Below are 13,696 nucleotides of genomic sequence, written 5' to 3' on the forward strand. Positions count from 1 at the left end.
TTATTACTACTTCACATTTTATTAAATATGTATTTGTTCATCCTCTTCCTCCTTTCCCCAAGAATATACACTAGCAAGGGCAGAGACTCAGTTTTATTCACTGCTGTGTCCCTAGTATCTAGAACCATACCTGGAACAGTAAGTACTTAAGTATTTGTTGATTTGTTGAACTAGCGGCCTCTCCTCCATGCTTTATTCTTTCCTTTTTAGGCAGATGAGTTCTTTTCTGTGTATCTATGCTGATGGGCCAAATATTACTGCCCCAGAATGAACTCTTATTCCTCAAGTGACCAACACAAAATGATCAGTATTTCTGAGTTACAACTCCAAATTCCTAGGACAGAAAATCTCACTGGTACAGGTTGAGTCAGTAGTCTTTCTTTGGTCCAATTAGGAATATACAGCTAGGTGGCAGGTCACAAGGTACACAAGACCACAGAAGTCTTGCCCCAATGGAATAAAAGCTTTTAGAAAAGGGAGGGTCTGAGTAAGCAAGTACTCAAAAATGGTCTCATATTTGCTTTAAGGGCAAACTGAGGAAAATTGAAAGCCACTATAGAAATGTAAGTGTTCACTGTCAGATAAAACACTATTACATAGAATCAATAAAATAATTTGTTGATTTAAAATCATCTTTAGCATTGGCTTATAGTGTGACAATATTTTAAAATTTTTATTTCTCTTGCTTTATCTTCTTCTTACTTAACCCATTGCCTAGACTTCTAACACCTTAAACTCTTGCCCCTGCCCCAGTCTTCCCTTCCTTGAGCCTTTAGTAATCTTCAAAACTTGTTAACTTTTCCTTTCTGAAGTAATGGAAGATTGCCTATCATTTTGTTTCTCAAAAAAAATTGCCTAATAATTGCTTTTGTTAGGAAATAAACCACTTTATGTTACAGAAGCTTATGAGTTTGTATTTTTTATGTATTAAAAACAAAGAACCCCTCAAACTATAGATATTTTAAATTATAATAGTACATGCATGAGTTTAAAACAATTCAAACAGATGAGTAGAAAAATGAAAGATAAAAATGTAGCCCAATGATCGTCCATAGCCTAGTTCTACTTCTTAGAGCACTTTGTTGACCAGGACCCAAGTGGCAAATACATTTTACACACTGACACACACACACACACACACACACACACACACAGTTAAGAAAAGTTTCATTGATTTTACTTACCCTTACTAATGCAATGCAACTTAATATTTCCTTTTTTCTTCTTTTTCTAATGTAGGTTGTAACCCACTAAACTGATTTCATTCCCACAATTTGAAAGAGTGCCCTAACAGTAGCCATATCACACTGTTTTTAGTATTTTTTATTTTATTTTTTTTTATTTGACAGAGAGAGACAGCGAGAGAGGGAACACAAGCAGGGGGAGTGGGAGAGGGAGAAGCAGGCTTCCTGCTGAGCAGGGAGCCCGATGCTGGGCTCAATCCCAGGACCTCAGGATCATGACCTGAGCCGAAGGCAGACGCTTGACTGAGCCACGCAGGCACCCCAGTTTTTAGTATTTCTGATAGTTATCTTCATAATTGAAAACAATACATACATACTGCCACTTCTTGGTTCAACTCCTGACATTTTTTTATTGACTCCATACTGAAAATGAACAATAAGAATTTAGCTCAATTACATCACTCTTCATTTTTCTTCCCTTGGTCTCTTCTTTGAAATTTTTATTATATTACATTAAGTTCTATTTGTTACTTTATTGCTTTAAAGAATATACTCACACCTCTATTTCTTGATCCACCCACTTCAGAAAGTGTCTCTTGACTCTTCTATTATGTAAGATTAATATATTTTGCATCCTTTCACTTCTCTCCACTTACCAACTTCCATTAGCTCTATCACTACTTTTACATTGTCAATATTTATATTTACTGTTAGAATAATCAAGTCTTCCACATTTTATCTTTAAATTTAATTTGAAAAGTAAAGGGTTCCTTTTTCAGCATTACCATTTTTAAAATCTTATTCATTGCTGGATCAAGTAGTATGAATAAACTCATGAAAAGGGAGTCATAAATCATGTAACTAGATTTATACTTATTGAAGAATGTTCTAGGTGTAATGTCAAATGGATTCTCTTTTTTGTGTTCACTGATTACTCATAATAATGTCACATTTTAGTTTATCTTTGAACCATGGCTTAACACAATTTTTTGCCTTTACTGAAGATTCCAGTTGTCTTCTTTGGTGTTGATGACAGGAAAATCATATGTCATCCTGTCATTGAGACTATTAATGTTTTTAATTATCCTATTTCATAAAATGAATATACTTTTCTTTCTTTTTTTTTAAAGATTTTATTTATTTATTTATTTATTTTTATTTATTTTTTTTTTAAGATTTTATTTATTTATTCGACAGAGATAGAGACAGCCAGCGAGAGAGGGAACACAAGCAGGGGGAGTGGGAGAGGAAGAAGCAGGCTCATAGCAGAGGAGCCCGATGCGGGGCTCAATCCCATAACGCAGGAATCACGCCCTGACCCGAAGGCAGACGCCCAACCACTGTGCCACCCAGGCGCCCCTGAATATACTTTTTTCTTAAAGACATTCTTCTAGATCCTTTTTTCTGTTCTACTATTATTGATTACCCTAAGACCCTAAATATTTGTGTTTCTGAAATATCCTAATTTTAAGTTCCCACGTTTCTGTCTTGAGTTCATTTTGCTGGAATATTTCCTTAGGCATTTCCCCCCTGAAAAGGCATAGGAGGCCTCCCCCCAAAAGGTGAAAATATCCCTAATTTGTCCTCATCCTTGAATGTTTTGCTCATAGAATTGTAGGGTCAGAGTTTTCTCTCAGAACTTTGACAATATTGCTCCATTGTCTTCTAAAAATCAATGTTGCTGAGAAGATAAATGACAAACTTCAATCTACTTCAATCTTCCCATTACTCTACTGCTCTGGTAAAGATAACTGACAATCTCTACTCAGCTGACTCTCTTTTCTGTCTAACTGAGCTCTCATTGACCTTTTCTGATACTCTTTTCTCTGGGCTCTATACCACACAACTATCCTGGTTTTCTTGAATAATTGGCTCCTCTTGCTCATTCTCCTTCACGTTTTTCCTTTCTCCATATGACCTCTAACTGCCAGAGTCCCTGTACCCTCTGTTCTATTCTCTATGCCTTCTCCCTACATGATCTTATCCATTCTCATAGCTTTAAAAACTATCTGCTGACAATTCCTAAATTTATATCAGTAGGCTAGACTTCCTTTCTGAGCTCCAGATTCACATCTTTAAATATCTACTTAACATCTCTCCTGTATGTCTCCCAGGCATTTCAAACTTAACATGACCAAAATGGTTCTCTAAATCTGGATCTCCCTCAGCCTTTACCACCTCAATAAATGGCCCTGTGATAAATTGTCCTCCTTGACTCTTCCCTTTCATTCACTCCTCGTGACTTCTCCCTTCTCAATGAATCCATCACCAATTCCTGTTATTTCCGCCTTCAAACTATATTTCTATATTCTTTTAAAAATGTTAATTAGATCATGTCAACTCCCTGCTTTAAATGACTGAATTGCTTTTCATTGCATTTAGGATAAATCCAGAACCTGTACAGCCACCTCTACAGGTCTGATTCCTTCCATTTCTCCAAAATTATTAAAAAAAAAAAAGATTTTATTTATTTATTTGACAGAGATAGAGACAGCCAGCAAGAGAGGGAACACAAGCAGGGGGAGTGGGAGAGGAATAAGCAGGCTCCTAGCAGAGCCTGATGTGGGGCTCGATCCCATGATGCTGGGATCACGCCCTGAGCCGAAGGCAGATGCTTAACGACTGTGCCACCCAGGCGCCCCTCTCCAAAGTTATTTCTTGTCTCTTGCCATTTTTCACTCACTTATTTCCTCATTCCATTCTCCTGTCATCTCCTAGAATACACAATGCTCCTTTTACCTCAGAGCCTCTCTACTTGCTGTGCTATCTAGCATACATTCTCCATAGATCTTTATATAGTTGGGGGGTTTTATCCTTCAGATTTTAGCTTAAATGTTCAGGGCTTCCATGTGAACCCACACATAAAGCTAACCTTCTGGAGGGACAGTGTCAGTTGGATTTTAGCCTCCATAGGCAGAAGTCTAAATGCTACCTCTCAGAAAGGCTTTTCTTGATCATGTTACCATTTTAATGTTCCTTGTTATTCTGGATCACAGCCTTCTATTTCATTCATAGCTTTTTGTTCAATCTGTAATTATTTAACTAATTATTATTTTATTTATTGGCTTTTAGCCTGTCAGCCCCACTTAGTATACTTCTCTATTAGTTCACTATTATAAACCTGCAGCCTACCAGTGCCTGGTTCATGGTAGTGTTCAATGAATATTTTTTGAATGAATAAGTGAATGAAACTGTGCTCTGAAACTTCATAAGAATGTGAAAAAGAAAATGGTTTGAGTCATCCAGTCATCCATCCATTCTTCCTGGACACATTTCATCTGAAAATTTCTCTTCACATTTTCTTTTACCATTTATTTAATTATTTCTACCCCTTGAATTTTTCTGTCTCCCAGAACCTCTTTTTGACACATCATAGGATTTGAGTGGGACTTATCCCATTGCCCTAGAGTTGGTGATATGTCAAGCTGAGTGCCAAGAGGTGTTAAGTATCTCTCATTTTAAAGAAAAGCCTCAATAATTAGAGCTTTGCTACTTCCAACCAGTACCCCAATCCCCCTTCTCCATCTATCCCAGGTCTAAGACTGGGAGCTCCCTTTCCAAAGGGAGCAGGGGAGTGTGTTTCCTACCTCCTAAACTAAGTGAGGTATGACGACTGAAAATCAGTTCTCACAAGAAGGGAAGACCAACAACAACCTCAACTGTTGGGTATTTTTGAAGCAGAGGGAAGAGTGAAATGCATACATACTTCCTTCTCCTCTGCAGGTTCCTGGATTCACAGGTAAAGCCTGAGCCAAAATGACTGGAGAATGGGGAAATGAGATTTAAATGGGATAAGAAATTGGAATTTCAAACTGAACTACTAGAGTCTTGAAAGCTGAAAGTAACCAGTGTTGTCAAGAGGCAGGAAAGGGCAATTTGACAGGTCATGACTAAAGAAAGCATTTAGAAAAAAGAATAGTTTTATGTTTGTGACACTGTCCCAACAGTTTAATAAAATGGACATGGGTGGATGCTGAAATTTCTGGATTGATATACTGTGTCGTAATTTTTCTCTCATATTTTCTATTTTTTGTCTCTTTGCTTTATGTTCAGGAATCCTTGAACTCTACCTTTCATCCCTTCTATCAAATGGTTTAATTTTAGTGCTTACATTTTTAATTCCCAAGCATTATCTCTTGTAATCTGTCACTTTCCTATAGCTTGTTCTTTTTTATGTCTATAGTATCTTTAATTGTCGAAATTAATCTTCATGTCCTTCATGTTTAGGTTTTCTATTTTATCATTGTCCTTCTCTTTGGTGCAACTGGTTTTCCTCAAATATCTGGTATTGATTGTCCATATTCCTGAATGAGGGACTAGGCTGATGAATATTGGTGCTGGAATATGGGTTTTCTTTCTTGTTAGGTAGATTTATACTTTAAATATGACTTTTATTTTTATTACACAAATACCTGTTCATAGAAGTAATAGTACATAAAAATTGTTTTAAAAAAGAAAGAAAAGTCCCTCATGATCTTACCACCCAGAAGTAACCATTAACATTTTGGTGTATTTTTTTTTTTTTTATCCAGTCTTAGATAACAAACAAGCAAGCAAACTTCTTTTTAACAGAAGTTTGTAAAAACTGGCCTTACTGCATATATTTTTTTAGCTTGATTGTTTTTCCCCACTTAGGATATAAGGAATATCTTTCCATGTCTATATATATATATATATATATATATATATATACTACCAGATATGTTTATCATAATTTATGCCCCTGTTAGTGACATTTTAATTATATCTTCATTTTTACTATTAAAACAATGCAAGAACTATCCTTGGAAACTTGGAAGTATTCAATGTATCTTTAAAACAATATATTTTAAATTATGTTAAAAATATATTTTAAATAAAAACCTATCTTTTTCCACTTAAAGAATTTCAGAATCTCTGAAAAACAGATCTCTAAGTTTAGGGGTATTTTTTTTTTTTTAAGATTTTATTTATTTATTTGACAGAGAGAGAGACAGCCAGCAAGAGAGGGATCACAAGCAGGGGGATTGGGAGAGGAAGAAGCAGGCTCCCAACGGAACAGGGAGCCCGATGTGGGCTGGATCCCAGGACTCTGCGATCATGCCCCGAGCCTAAGGCAGACGCTTAACGACTGAGCCACCCAGGTGCTAAGTTTAGGGGTACTGATCGTTTTCTTTCTTTCTTTCTTTCTTTCTTTCTTTCTTTCTTTCTTTCTTTCTTTCTTTCTTTCTTTCTTTCTTTCTTTCTTTCAGAGATAAAGATGGGAGGAGAAGGGAGAGAGAGAAAAAGAGAGAATCTCCACATTGGGTGTGGAGCCTGACGTGGTACTCAGCCTCACAACCCTGAGATCATGACCTGAGCCCGAAATCAAAAGTTAGACACTTAACCAACTGAGCCACACAGGCACCCCTTAGGGATACGGATTTAACTAGGAAAGTGATCAGAAGAAATCTCTTCCTCAGAAGGGTTTGGAGAAAAGAGTTTCGAGGTGAGAAATGAGTAGGCTGAAAAATACAGTCCCAGTGTGCAAAGATTAAGGGCAGTTCTGGGATAAATGAAGACTAAGTGAGTGTGATTTGATTTTTCTTTGACACTACATTAATGAGTCTATCAGTCATCTGTTCTGTGAAATAATACATAGTATTGGATTTGGCTCAGCTGGGTGACTGATTCTTTTGTGGTCTTATCTGATTCACTTATGTGGCCAGTTTGACTCATTAAGCAGTCTGACTAGAGCTGGAAAGCCTTAGATGGGTTCCAACACATGTCTGACAGTTAGTCCTGGTTGGTCTAGAGGGCCTCAACTGGAAAAGCTCTACTTCATGTGGCCTGGTATTTTCCAATAGGTTAGAAATGGCTTCCTCATACATTGATCTCAGGGCAGCATTCCAATGTGAAGATTAGAAGCTGAAAAGCTTCTTGGGACTAAGGTTAGATGTCACACAACATCACTTCTGCTTCATTCGATTGGTCAAAACAAGTCACTAGGCCAACCAAGACTCAAAGTGTGTTGGGAGGAAAAGACTCCACCTCTTAATGGGAGGAGTGACAAAGTCACATTGCAAAGGAGTGGTGTACAGGGGTGGAAGGAACTCTGGTCATCTATGCAAACACTCTATCACAACAGAATTTGTTTTGAAATGCCTCCTTTAGTGTTCCAAAAGTAAATTTATAAGTTGACTATTTGCCATACAAAACATGATTCCTAAAGAAATAATGAGGAACATTCAATATATACCTATATAGCATCCTATAGCTTTTTAATTCATTCATAAATATCTTATTTGATAACTCATTCAACAAATTTCTTTTGAGTGCCAAACACTGTGATATGCTCTGGGGATACAAGATAGATTAAATCTCCTTGCTCTCAAAAAGTATACCATCTATGTAGGGAAAATAGATATTTAATATGTAATAAGGAATAATAACTTGAGATTAATGTTATATCAAGGCAATACAGGAAATCATTAATTAAAATCATCATCATCACTCAGACTCTGTGCCAACAGTGAATGAGATGATCTTTATGATAACTCTGTAAGAGGCAAGACAGGTTATCGGTTGTTACTCTCACTTTTAAGTGAGGAAACTAAATCTCATAGAGTTAACCAAGTAATTTATCCAAGCTTTTCAGGTTCTAAGTGGCAGAACTCAAAAGAAAAAACAGGCTATTGTCCAAAGTCTGTTTTTTCCCAGTATACTCTTCTGCCTCCTTAGAAACCAATATGAGTACCTGAAACAGAAAAAATACCAATAAATTAAAACAAACAAACAAAAACCTTAGATGATGGTACATATTTTGTATGAATTCTTCTTAAAGGACTTCAGTGTTTACAGCTTTAGGGATTGATCATGTAAGGTGTAAGACACCGAATCTAGTACACCTACCTATACAACCAGCACTTCTGCTTACTTCCTAAATCTCTTTGGATCCTAGACTGTTATCATTTGGGTGCACTAGGTTGAGAAAAAGCCATTTTTAAAAGTAATACCTGAAGGGGTTCTTTCATATGACTATCTAAAGACAACAAAGGGGATTAGATGAGAATGACTAAACTGAATTACCACTATAGAATTAACTATGCTATATCCAGTTTACTAAGCAATGAACTTAATCAAGAATATATCCACCTTGGCCCCAGATTCTTTTTGGAATAAGAAAGGATGTAAGCGATTAATAAATATATGGACATATGTAATATATGCCAACATACATATATAGATATAGATATACATGTGCATACAAAAATTTCAAATAATTACCAGTGTGACCTCAGCATTGTTTTACTCCTTCTCACTAGGAAACTGGTAAAACCCTCAAGCTAACATGGCTTAAAGAAAGTGTTGGTCTATCTGGATCTTTATTTTTCTTTCATTATCCTGGTACTCCATTTGTGGCTTTATCTGGTCTCCATCCCATGCTGGTCTGTGTTAGAAGGATATCAAACAGTTTTAAAGTCTCTGAATCTTTCTGTGATGCTCCAAATCCAGACAGTAGTCTTCAATAAGCTTACTTCTATTATTTCAATAATCTCAGTTTTTGTTACCGTATAGATCCATGCAACGCCGGCACTTTAGTAGGTTTGCAAACATCTAATGTTTTCTTTGTTAAACTCTAGTTGAAAGTCACTGATGATTGAGAATGGCCTGTCTCTCCCAGCACTGTTCTGTGCTCCAAATTCTCATTTTCTTGGTGTGCAGCCCAGCAGTGGTGGGAGGGGTAAGATAGACCAGGATTTTCTAATTCAATGCTTTGAATGGCTTACAGCTGTGAAGCATGACATTGCGCCTTTAAGGCCCAGGGCAGGCAATTGGGACCCCCAGGGCTGGTTGCCTCCAGCTGTTAGCAGCCTTTATCAGAGGATGGCCCAAGAGGCACAGTCTCTACAGGTGGAGTGGATGATGAAAAACATCTAGTAGTTCCACAGGCCACTTATCCAAGGTGAATAGCAGTTTGTTCAGCAGCTGGCTGTTGAAGTAGATGTGCAGATGGCAGAATACCTCCTTGGCTGTGTTTAGCACATCACAGTCACCATGGAGCTCCTGGATAGTGCAACTTTGGTGGCTCTGAAACTCTGACTTCACAGACATCAGATACTACTGATTGTTTGCAGCTGATATGCCCTTTTAATAGCATCCAAACTAGTTTTGGTCTTACTGATCCAACATTGTGTGTGTTTTACAAATTAAAGCTTCATCATTATTTAAAAATATTTGCTAGATAAAAGTTCAGCTGAATTAAAAATCCACTTGCCTTATCACAAATTTCATCACTGTGTTTATTAATAAAAAGAGCCGTTAGATTCCTTGAATATAATTTTAACCATAATACATTTTTAATGGTTTCTAAAGAAATGGTTTTAAATTTTAAAAAAATCTGTACAACATTTCTCATGAATGGTAACTGTGTTCACTTCCTCTGGTTGCTGAAACAAATGACAACAACTGGGTTGTTTGTAACAATATAACTTATTCTCTTACAGTTCTGGAAGCCTGAAGTCTGAAATGGGTTTCTCTGGGCTGAAATCAAGGTGTCAGCAAGGGCCACACCACAACTGGAGGCTCTAGGGGAAAATCATTACCTTGTCTTTTCCATCTTCTGTGGGCTGTCTTCATTGCTTAGCTCATGGCCTTGAATCACGTTGCCTTTCTCTGCCTGCCTCCATCATCACATCACTTTTTTCTTCTGTCTTCAAATCTCCCTCTGTCTACGTTTTATTATTTTTTATCTTATTTATTTATTTATTTATTTTAAATTTTATTTATTTATTCAACAGAGACAGAGACAGCCAGTGAGAGAGGGAACACAAGCAGGGGGAGTGGGAGAGGAAGAAGCAGGCCCACAGCGGAAGAGCCTGATGTGGGGCTCGATCTCACAACGCCGGGATCACGCCCCGAGCCGAAGGCAGACGCCTAACCACTGTGCCACCCAGGCGCCCCCTATCTTATTTATTTTTTTATGTAATCTCTACCTCCAGTGTGGGGCTCGAACTCATGACTTCAATATGAAGAGTCACATGTTCTACTGACTGAGCTGGCCAGGAGCCCCCTTTTGCCTACATTTTATAAGGACACTGGTGATTACATTTAGGGCCCAACCAAATAATCCAGGATAATCTCTCCATGTGAAAATCCTTAATTCAGTCACACTTTTAAAGTCCTTGCTACCATACAGGGTGACATTCACAGGTCCCACGGGTTAAGTACTGGTTATCTTTGAGGACCATTATTCAGCCTACCACAGTGACTACCAAGACTTTGAAGAGATTATAATTTGAAAGTCTTGATCAAAAACTATGTGTAGCTTTTTCAAGCATAAAACCTGACTCTAAAGTTTATTTTCATGCAGACAAGTTCAAATTTCTCATTCAAAAATTTGAAAAGATTTTATCTCAGAGCTTTATACAAGTTCAGTATCTAAAAATTCCCCTATTACTTTGCATTTATTTTTTTATGCTTTTATTATTTAAAAAGCAATTAACTTATCACCAAGTCCAATATGATGCCCACGAATTACCTCTAGGTTCCCTCAGGATGCCACACAAATATTATCATTTTCTCTCTGTGTTGTTATGAGGAAAAGGTTGGGAAATATAGCTCTACAAAGTTTAAGAAATTAATACAAAGGAGAAAACAAGGCCAGGGTTTTAAGTGAGCAAAGTCTATATCTGTTATGATAAAAAGTCAAATACATACTCCCTAAAAGCCAGGAACCAGGAAAAAAAATGGCACTATAAGCATTTAGAAATAACTATCAAGTATATATAACTGTCAGAAGAAAAATAGTTGCCTCTGGCATGCAAAGATGGAGTAGAGAGAGGTAGGGCAGAAGAGTACTGCTATTCATTATGGGCATTTTGGTAGTGGTTAGATTTTTTTTTTTTTAAGATGTGCATCCTTATTGGAATTTTTTTTTAAAGTTCAATTAAAAATGGCACCAGAACTTAACATTAATACACCACATTTTTTCTGTGGTCTTTTCTCCAAATGACAATCCTCCTCCTTTCGACTCTAGGGAGGGAAAAACACTGTTACTTTTTATTCCCTAATCATATTACCCATTTAATGACATATAATTACCCAATTATTTAGGTCTCATCCAAAGAACAGTCCTGAGGATCTTCTCTTTAATACTTAGAGTGGTGGGTGTGACATGCTTAAAATAAATTCCCTGAGACTAAGTTAGGGAACAGAAGTTCTTTATCCTTTCCTTCCCAGTGGTGGCACTGGCAGGAAATTTAATAAGCTAGACCAGAGGCAGAGATGTTTGGAAAACCATCAAAAGACATTTGATGGAATGCACAACAGGGAATCTTTAGTATAGTTGAAAGAGGAAGAAAAAACAGGATTAAACTGAATACTTTCCTATTTCACAGCTCTTCTCTACAAGGATTTCAAAGTCAATAAGTAGCCTCATCATCTATACATATATCACTACAGAAAAGCAGAATGTTTATTTTATCTTATGAATTCAGAAGCAATGTATTATTTCTTAGTCTTTTTATATTTTTGAATTATGATTACATAATGATCTATGTTTATTAAAAACCCTGAGAGAATATAGGTTTTTTTTTTTTTTTATGGCTATCTACTCATTAAAGGAAATGACTCCTCTGCATCTATCATCAAGGGGGGATGTGGAGAAGCAGTTTGGCACATGAATGAGTTATAACAATTTCATGGGCATCACCGTTTCTCACCAACACTCTCCTCTGGGCAACATGCAGAACAGGAGAAGCAGGAGACAACACAGTAAGGACTTGCCTTCTATGCAACTTTCAAAGGAGTATCTAGAGGGGAATTATTGATAAATGAGAACAAGATAATGCATGTTGCAGTTAAACTGCATTCTTTTGAGCCTGATGACTTTTAAAACATAGAGGATTTATCAGCTCTTATCAACTCTTAGATAATTATCTGTAATGTGAGACAACACTGTTTTTTAAAGCATCTTAGTTATTTGAAATAACTGCTACTTTTGTGATATAAAAGTTAAATAATGTGCAAATGTAATTTAAAAGTCATACTATGAATAAATGGAAGGATATATCATAATTTAAATTCACAACTTGTTTCAACAAACTTCCTGATTCATTAACAACAGGGTGTTGGCAACAGGAAAGAATGAAGTCTTTCTCTTCTTCAAGTAATTGGAAACACCATTCATTTTTTTAGACTACTCATTCATTAGTAGTTTGTTTCACAGATATTATTTGATATCTTTTTCCAGTTAACCCTGTTTGGTTACCTTTTCAGTCAAAAATGCCCTATTGTTAGATCTAGGCAGTAACTGGCAATTTTGCTAACAGTGGCCCCTTTTTCCTTTTTCATGTGGGTGGCCTAGGATTTAGATAGGTACAGATGGGAGCCAATACTGAATGTGCACAACAGTCTAGTGTATAATTGTTGCCTGGTTTCTTGGCTAAACACTCGGGGCAGGACATAGAAATTTTTATGTCTCTGACATGTTCTCCAAAACTGCTTTGCTTTATTTCTTGTGCATAGGGGATGGAAGTAGGAGAGACAAGAAAAAAAAAAAAAAAAAAAGACCACACACATTGCTGGTCTGTACACTTATTTCATACTTTAGCACTTTCTAAACTACCTCTTATTGGATAATGCTCAGGTTGGGAGTTAGCAAAACTTACTGTAAAGTCATCAGGACATTGCATTTGCTGCTATTATTCTTACACTTTGGCCCAAGTTCACATTCTAGGTGGAAATAACTAAAACTTAAAAATTCTTTATCTCTAAATAGAAATTAAATTTTAAAACCTCTTTTATTCCCAAGATTTTATTTATTTATTTATTTATTTATTTGAGAGAGAGCGCACAAGAGAGAACATGAGCAGGGGTAGGTGCAGAGGGAGAGGGAGAAGCAGAATCCCTACTGAGCAGGGAGCCGGATGCAGGGCTTGATCCTGGGACTCCAGGATCACGACCTGAGTCAAAGGCAGATGCTTAACCGACTGAGTCATCCAGACACCCCTTAAATTTTTAAAATCTTCTTTACAGGTGGCACTAAACTGGTCATTCAGTATACACTTACTGAATGCTTGTTATGTACCAGGCCCTGTGCCAAGCACTAAATCTAAAAAGCCATCTCATTTCAACTTACCCCTGCATACACAGTACTTCCCAGGGCCCCATCTTCATCTTCCTTTAGAACCTCCCAAGTTTCTGCAAAGGTTTAATCTGTAAATCTATCTATCCATGTTACAGATTTCTAATGATAGATATATCAACATCATGCACCTTGAAGGGAAATTCCACAGTAGTGTATCATGAAAAAAAGGAATAAATCACATTTACACCCCAGAGAAAGTGTTTTTTTTCAGGTATTAAGATGTATAAATATATATAGAGATAGGCAATTGCATTCTAAGCAGACTTGAAAATGCTCCCCTGCCATGATCTTCCTTCCCTATCCCCACATTATCTGCCAAATGAGGTTGTTTCTAGTGGCTCTGAGGAAGTGGGAGGCTCTTTTACAAAATGTTTGGGGGCTCAAAACTTAAGTTTAAATCACA

At 36.8% G+C, this 13,696-nt stretch overlaps 1 long non-coding RNA gene across 6 annotated transcripts in view; it reads right to left on the reverse strand.

Annotated features, from left to right (window-relative positions):
- Positions 1-13,696, reverse strand: part of LOC130543190 (uncharacterized) — a 153,394-nt gene that overhangs the window by 138,020 nt on the left and 1,678 nt on the right. The window lies entirely within an intron of this gene.

The sequence above is a fragment of the Ursus arctos genome, unplaced genomic scaffold (genome assembly GCF_023065955.2).
Source record: "Ursus arctos isolate Adak ecotype North America unplaced genomic scaffold, UrsArc2.0 scaffold_8, whole genome shotgun sequence".
Taxonomy (NCBI): Eukaryota; Metazoa; Chordata; class Mammalia; order Carnivora; family Ursidae; genus Ursus; species Ursus arctos.